We start from the raw sequence: 8703 nt of genomic DNA, 5'->3' as shown, positions 1-8703 counted from the left end.
GTTTCAGTGGGGTTGGTAAATTACATTTCTTCTTCCTCCTCGTCATCCGGGGCGGGGGTGCAAAAAATTGCCATCCCTTAGCTTGCTTTTCTATTTTCTTCTTTCTGCGATTACCTTTTTTGTTTGCTCGACATGAGCTTTGTAGATGTCCTGTTTGTCGGCAAATTCGTCATCTGAATGTCGTATTTTCATAATCTAGGACCTGTGTCGAGCTCCTCTGTCTATGATTTAGCTGAATTTGATCTGGCAGGCCTTTGCTGAGGTCTACTTCCACACATATTCGTGCAAAAGTATATATTCTTTCCTCTATTCGTTGGGTGTCCATTTTGATGTAGCGTCCAATAGTGTTTACGATTCCAGCTAGTACTTGATTATTCTAGAGATGTATTGGGAGATTGTGAAGCCGCACCCAAACTAGCATTTTGGAGATGACCATAGTATTTGCATCAAAATCTGGGAACCATGGTGTGATGAAGAGTCCAGTGGATCCCCATAACCAAGGTCCTTCCTATATTACTATGTCTCTGTCTATTGCTGATTGAAATTTCACTATGAAAAAACCCTTGGAGCAGAGATGTATTTCGCATTGTGTGGTCTAGTTCGTGAAGATCCAATAAAATAGATGAGCTCGTTTGGGAAAAAAACAGTTAAATCTACAAATTATTGCTTGCCTTTCATATATTGTGCAATTCTCATCTAATTTTGGTGTTTCTATATTGTATTCCGGCGTATGATCTAGTTGTTCCACAATGTATGGTCTCGCGTCCATACCTGTTTGTTTCAGTGCTGCTCCTTCTGTGTTTTTCCATTGTAGGGCATTTTTGAAGGAAATGATGCCTCGTTTTTTCCTTATTGAACTAGTACCACTTCCTTCAGCACTGTGAGGAATCCTGTTATTGTCAATTGCTCCCCCTCTTATCCTTAGATTGAGGATGATTGTTGACATTGCTGTAATTTTGTATTCCCACAGGTATTTTGTGTCTTGTAGCACTCTGCCCCCATGTATCAGGGTTTGAGTTCTGATGGGGAATCCCAGCCATTGCATTATGATTTTCTGCACTTGCTCTACTGAATCTGTCTCTTTTACCCAAATTATTTTCAATTTACCTTCGAGGGTTTTCACAAAGACTTGAAAGCTGTATGGTCTTACTAGGGTTTCAGATTTTGTTTTCTGTAGATCTAACCCTGTGCTTTTGCTCTGCATCTTTTGCTTACTTTGAAATGTCTTTCCCGTGAGTGTGCTTCCAGATCTAACCAGAATAGGGGCAGATATGCTCTACAGAGGTCTAGATTGGAGATCCGAAGACCCGATCTGTGCTTAATGTTGTTGATCGATGAATATGATGCCCAATCTGGGCTCAAATGCGATTGTTCGGACATATGGAAAAGAAGATCTGCATAATAGTTCCATTCAGAGTTTTGACCTAAAAAGAGCTTAATATTTTCTTCATACCTTTTGCTTTGTCGGCGGTCTACCATCCTGAGAGCTCCATTGTTACTCGAGGTAGCACCCTCCAATGCAGTTTCTGCCATAGAGCAGACTTTCAAAGGCTCGATCCTTCTGCATTTCAGAGGCATAGCCAACCTTGTTGGGCCTATCGGGGGTTTATCAACAGTACTCGCCTCATTTTGCATCAGGTTTGTCTGGATTCGCACCTCCGCACATCTTTTAAACTCTGACTGCAGCAAATGACGTGATACCCTTTCTCTCAGTCGTGTAAAGTTGATCAGTACCCATCGAGTGGATTCAGACTTCTCACTTGTGGAATCTTCAGATGTTTGACAGGCGCGGGTAGATCTGGGAGCCATTTCCTTCGTAGGTTCGAACTCGGGTCACGGCAGCAGATATCCTCCTCAACAATCGTTACTTACTCAGGTTCTCATGCTATTATCCCATAATATGGGCTAATTTCCCTTTACATGTTTCCAATGACATATTAGCCCAAGGAATGCTAAGTTGCTCAAACAACGTGTATATTGTTTAAGTGTTCGTTAAGGACCCATATCAAACAACTAGGGTTGTTACTAGTCATGAGCTAAATGTTTCTCTTAAAAATGTATGGCTGAGAGGCCACAACTTTACTAATATTTGTTAATTAACATCATGACAACAACTTCAATGTTTTCTCCTTCAGTTTGTTTTAGAGTTTCTTTTTAGGACAAACAGAAGATAACTATGGCCATTTTGGATATGATACTTGTAAGATTTTTTAAAATTAATAAAACATTTTCTTTGTTATTTCAAATGTGATCTTATGGCCGGGATTTATAATTTGGTGTTGATTTTTTTTTCTTATTTATTTTTCAACAATAGTGGTGGGGTTTCCTTCTTAGCTGAAGGTAAAATCAACTTTGTAATTGCAACTTAAACTTTACAGCTTATTACAAATTTATTATATTCATTTTGTATGGTCATTTTGACTCCCTACATCCTTCCTTGCTTACAGTAAGTAGGGCCATAGTTTCTTTCATGTTTTACCATATAATTAATGTATAGAGGCATTGTTTCCACTGCATGCAATTTAACTTTCCACCGAAATTTAGTTAATACATATTTAAAGAGTTATATGTAGTTATATCATAAAGGAAAGGATTATTTTCCCTATAGAGAACTCTTTGTTTTACTAGGGTTATGCTAAAAAGAGACACATGTCGTACAATGAGGTACTTGCCCTTCCTTTTTTATTAATTATTTACTACGTGATAAAATCCTTAAATTTTTTTCTAATAAAATAAATACTAAATACAAGGGAGCAATTCTCACGCATACATTTATAATTTACAGAGACTATACAATGCCCTTTTAGTTTAATCACCTATCCTCTGTACTCTTTCTCCCCTACACTTTCTCATTGTTTTCTCTTCCTGCAACAACAATTTCAAGATACATAATACAAGCATGGAGGCATTTATTCACTAACAAGCCATACACACTCACCATAGTTTTCTAACTAGATACACACATTAGCTTTCCCCTTTTTTAATTATTTCTCTTAGTGACAAAGACCTTCTAGGCCTCATGACTTCCGCCAACCATCTTCCCTTGGTAGCAGTGTTTTCATGAAATAAATATGTTTTCAATCTTCCAATCCTAACATTCAAGATATTTTTCACCAGTATCTATCTCCAGGTAGGGTATTGGTGGTTGTTATCTTTCTCTTCTACAGAAGCCCAAGTCAAGAGTCAGAATGATGACATACATCTCCATCCAGCATTAATCTCCTGAACTCCTTTAGCAAATCTTTGCACAACCATTTCCTCTATTGTTCCCACTTTCTCTTCCTACATTCTCTTCTTCTTTGAGCTTGTCACCCACCCCCCAAAGAGAAGAAAGGTCTCGTGGAAGTGAGGAGTTCTCCATTTTTTCTCTTTTTTTTTAGGGCATAACTAGTTCATTGATTATTTTCTGACTAAAAAGGGAAGGCTTAACTCCCCTAAGGGTCTTTGTCACATTTTCCCAACAAATATATATATATATTTCCACTTATTTTGCTAACATAAAATATTCACACACATATTACTGGTATAATAATTTCCTATAACATTAACACACATCTATATTACAATATTCCAAATTTGTCAATAAAAAATATGTATATATTTTCTATCATTTAATTTGTTCATATCTCTTAAAAATTCTAGTCCTAAATCATAAAGTACTTCAGTCTTTTACCAAATATATTACAAAAAGAAATTAACCAAACATAACACAAAACAATTACATTATATTAATTAAAACATGAAACCTATATTACTTTAAAAACACACCTTTTAACAATTCAACATCCTTGAAATTTACTATTTCATATGTAACATTTTGTTATTTCCAATAAAAAATTACTTTAAAAAATATAAACATTTAAAATAAAACTTGAAAACAAAACGATAATGACCTAAAAATTAATTAAAACAAAGATCTAAAAATTTAAAATAGAATTTATACCCAAAATGATAATAATTTGTATCACATATTATTTTAAATCCATGGTTGACTAAACATAATTGTATGATAATATATGAAGTACAGTGGCAACATCCTTATACATCCAAACTAGGACAGCCGCACATAAACAGATCATATGCAGATTATGCAAGTTGGAAAATTTTGCCTCTACAGTAAAGGACATCAGAAATCTACTTTATTACCATATTTAAAATTTCGAAATTACCACAATATCATATTAAAAAGTTTAAAATTCATACTCAAATACGACTAATAATTGATAAGATAAAAGTACAACATAAAAATGATAAAAATGTTAAATATTACTCTATAACAATAATTATAACTCTGTAAATATTTTCTTATAATAAAAATTGTTATAATTGTATGAAATATCACCAATTTCGGTAAGTTTCAAGGGAAAAGGTCCAAACCAAATCCATGCAATAAAATAAGGAAAAACATACGGCATTCCTAAATTTCATGAAACAGAGAAACAGAAAAACTAATCTTTCTTTGTGGATTTGCCAGAAAGTGACGGGTGAATGTAAGGGATGACACCTCCACCAGAGATAACACCTTTGAACAAAGTATCAAGTTCTTCATCTGCTCTAATGGCCAGCTGCAAATGCCTTGGAGTAATACGTTTAACCTTGAGATCTCTACTGGCATTTCCTGCCAGTTCTAAAATCTCTGCACAAACATACTCCAGAACGCCTGCAGCATATACTGCTGCGGTAGCTCCTACCCTTACATTTGAAGATACTCGAGACTTCAAGAAACGGTGGATCCGTCCCACTGGAAACTGCAATAAGCAAAACATTTCAGTCCACATATTACAGGAGCCCTTTGTCAGAGTATTTGAATTGTTACAAAGGTTGAAAAATGATATTTCTCTCAGGAAAAAGCATGCTAAAATTACTTCTTTAGAATCAAGATTTTGACATGAAAATTTATAGAAAATAAACATATAGAAACCAAGTCTAGAGAGTTGAACATATTACAGGAATTGTGTGGAGTTCTTATTCACAACAGTATTTCAATTATTACAGAGCTTCATCGGAGATTTTTCATCCTAAAAATAAATGTAGTTGAATCATCAAAATCGATAAATACAAATGCAAGTAAAAGAACTGAAAAACCTGCTCCACATACTAACCGAGGCATGTATTCGGATTGCCACGCATGACATTGCTCTTGATTAGTGAATTACTATTGTAGGGGTTGAGATTTTGATGCTTTTATTTTTAAATATTAAAATTTAAATTATTTTTTACTTATTTATAATAATGTGATTTAGAATTATAATTTAGTACTGTTTAATAATTTTGAATTTTTAATATAAATAGTATAAAATGTATAATAGAATAAAATAAATTTACTGATGTTTATTTTTTTTGGGTATATTTTGAATGTATATGATTATGCTGGTTGTCACATTCTAGACACTTATCTAATATAATATTTAATAAGTTGTTAGATATTTATAGTTTTTCAAGACACTTATCTAAGACAACATTTAATAGTGACAAGGTGAGCCAACAGCTATGTGTTTCTTCTTCCTCTTTTCTCTTTTTGACAACACACATCCATAAAGAAATTGAGTAGGAGACTTCATATTTACAAAGCCATTCACAACTAATAGGGAGATCGCTCAATTAATTTTTCTATATCTGCTATTGTCTACAATGTTTGGGATGGTACTTTTTATTAATTGATGCACCGCCACTTGGTTCACGTATTTGTAGAGGTCAGGCTATTAGGTTCTAGGTGCAAAAGAAATTCTCCCTTGGAATTATTAGTTTTGCTACAAGTAATGACTAAAGCTAAAAAAATGGACTATTATGGTTATGTTTTAGATGAAGTAACTAGGGTTTCCAAAAAAGAGAAATTTTGATATTGCAAAAATTTAAAAACTAGTCTCTACAAGTAATATAAACAAATATTTGTAATACAAGCAAATAAGGATGATTTCTTCTCTAAAGAACTGTATATGAGTTGTAATGTATGAGAAATGAGATGTAATGTATGTGAGTGAACACCTTCATGTATGAAGGAGACTTTTCAGAATTTATGGAGAATGGATTCTCAGAGCTATCAACCAACCTAATTTCCATAAAATTAGACTTGTAAAAATAAGAAAAAAGAAAAACAAGACCAATGTTTGAATCTAGAGTTTTGTAAATGACTCTTTGGGAACCAAGATTTTCTTTATATGAAAACTTGCATATGTTAGTCAACCATAAGAATCCAGGGGCAACATTGGTTTATCTAATGTTGAATTTCTGATGTGATACCATTTGGTGGGAATCACGATTTTAGTTAGACCAAAAGAAGCAGGTGTTAGCCAAGGATGGGGAGGATTGGTTTATCCAATGTGCAACAAACTCAAGTTTAAATTTGATAATATTGAAAGATTCATTGAAAAGCAAACCTATAATACTATGGGGCTAGAATATCAAGGCAATGACAAAGTGAATATTGGGAAACTTGAGGCCATCGAGAGAGAGTTTAAAACATTGATGACAGAGACAAGGAATTTTGACTAGTTCATGAACACAGTGACGATAGTTGTGAATCTCATAGATGGAAAATTAACCTAATAAATTGTGGAAACATTTTTCAAAACCCTACAAAAGAACAATCATATGTTTTTCATCTCCATTGTGGAGTGAAAAGATATATAAAAACTAACAACATAGTAGCTAATGGGATGTCTTTGTCTCATGAATCTACAATCGACATGGAGGAGTCACTATAACATGCTCTAGAAACTTAGGAACCCATTGGTAGAGGAAAATGTAGAGGGTGAAGAGATACAGGTAATCATTAATTAGATGAAATATCCAATGGGGAGATGTAGAAGATTCATATACATATCGAGGATACAATATTACTACTACAAAAAAATATAGTCACTATCAAACTTAATGGGAAAAGAAAAAGTGAGACCTAATCAAGGAAAACTAAAATGTCTCCAATATTGAAGATGATACACTTGATCCAATTTTCATCTCATTTGAAATCATTGAAGAACATTACATTAAGGATATTCGATTTCAAGATAGTGATACAATAATCATGTGACAAATAATAGGAATCAATTTTATTTTTTTTTCTGAATACGACTATTTCTATTATCATACAAAACAGAGATACAAAATAGAGTACAATGGGCAAGGCTAAGAAATTTTGCCTGTCAGCCCTTGCCTTGCCCTGCTGTCAGTTCCAAAATTGAAAAGACTCAAAATTGGAATTTGTTGCTTGACCACTGCCGACACATTGACATAACATATATTAACTGAACAGACACCAGGGCCATGGACTGACCCGGACAAAGACAAACAAACACCTGGACCCTTACATTCAACACCTTAACAATTACAATTGACACTTGAACCATTACAATCGACACATTGACAGAGATATAGCCGCTGCTTGGCCGAGTTATACATCGAAATCCCAAGAAAAAAAGCAGAGATTAACGGGGCTAGTTCAATCATCATCAGTGGTCTGGGGTGCTTCTTCAATTCGGCACCCGAAACGGAGCGTGTCCTCGGAGTCTGAGAGCTGGATGACCGCGTCAGGGCTTCCCTCTTGGGCTGGCCTGCTCAGACCAGCAAGCGAGGGACCAGTAAGCGTAGAAGGGCCAGCGTCCGGGTCATAATTTGTTGTTGGGCGCGCAAGATCCAGTCCAAGTTCACTTCCAGGTGCTAACCAACCCGTTCCAGCCCCAACTGGAAGGCACGTAATAGGCGAATCTTCTCTGCTGGAGCGCTGCCCATCCGGCAAAGGCTCTGCCTCCACGTTCTGTGTAACACCAGGCTCAATCATTATAGAAACCACCAAAGTGGAATTAACTTGAGGGCAGGGGAGCCGATACCTAAGCATTGGGAGCTTCATCTGCCCGTCTTCAGAAATTAGGCTTCTGCCATCATGCCCACCCTCCTCCTCATTGCTGCCCTGGAATCTCTGAGGCTGCGACGTTACCTTGATGGAGGAAGAGGGCGAATTGTAATCATTCCGCTGCAAGAGGGCCCTGCCTCTGATTCCCCCTCGTCGGCTACCCATCCGCGGCCTTTCCCTCGGCATCGCTGTTCTTCTCCCTCTCTGGAAACCAACACAAGCTCTCTGAGCTCCTACTGCTACAAGAACCAACACAAGCACCCTTAGCTCCGCCCTGTTGCAGGTGGTGCTCTTTCCAGGCCCAGAAACCGGCGGAACGCACCTCAAATCTTGACTCCCCTTTCCGTCTGAGCGGAGCAGGGTCTCTCTACATTGTTCGCTCATATCCTTCTGCCAATCCAGCCTTCTTTGCTTTAAACATTCCACAGCATCGAACTCCATCCTCCTCCCTCGAGCCGAGTAGACGGGCATTAATGCCTTCGTCCGTCTGCGTTCACGCGGATTAATACCACCCTGCGCATGGTACCACCTGCCGTTGTAGGCATGCCACTTGCCCACGTGATGGCGCATGCCATTACCACGTCTCCGATGCACCCGCATCCGGGAATAGGAATCAAATTTTAATATTGATAGTTTTTTTCAATATAATATTACTTTAGTAGATGATCATCATGTTAAGGCCATAGGCAATGGTGTTTTTATGTGTTAAGGGAAATGAGAAGAAATATGTTCTTAATGTGTTTTGCATTCCAAATATAATATATAATATCTTTTAAGTATTGGATATTCATGTTAGCATGGTCATGATGTTGGATTAAAAGACTCAACACGCATAATCTTATATAAGTCACTTA

General features: G+C 36.3%; 1 pseudogene; it reads right to left on the bottom strand.

Moving 5' to 3' along the window:
* Positions 1-4448: 4448 nt before the first annotated feature.
* Positions 4449-5135, bottom strand: LOC149164403 (histone H2A variant 1 pseudogene; annotated as a pseudogene).
* Positions 5136-8703: the final 3568 nt, after the last annotated feature.

Source organism: Pinus tabuliformis, chromosome 5_1, assembly GCF_031772625.1.
Source record: "Pinus tabuliformis cultivar Carrire ecotype Pingquan chromosome 5_1, CPIR1, whole genome shotgun sequence".
Classification (NCBI taxonomy): Eukaryota; Viridiplantae; Streptophyta; class Pinopsida; order Pinales; family Pinaceae; genus Pinus; species Pinus tabuliformis.
Note: the sequence above shows the minus strand (reverse complement) of the source record. Positions and strands in the feature narration are given on the sequence as shown.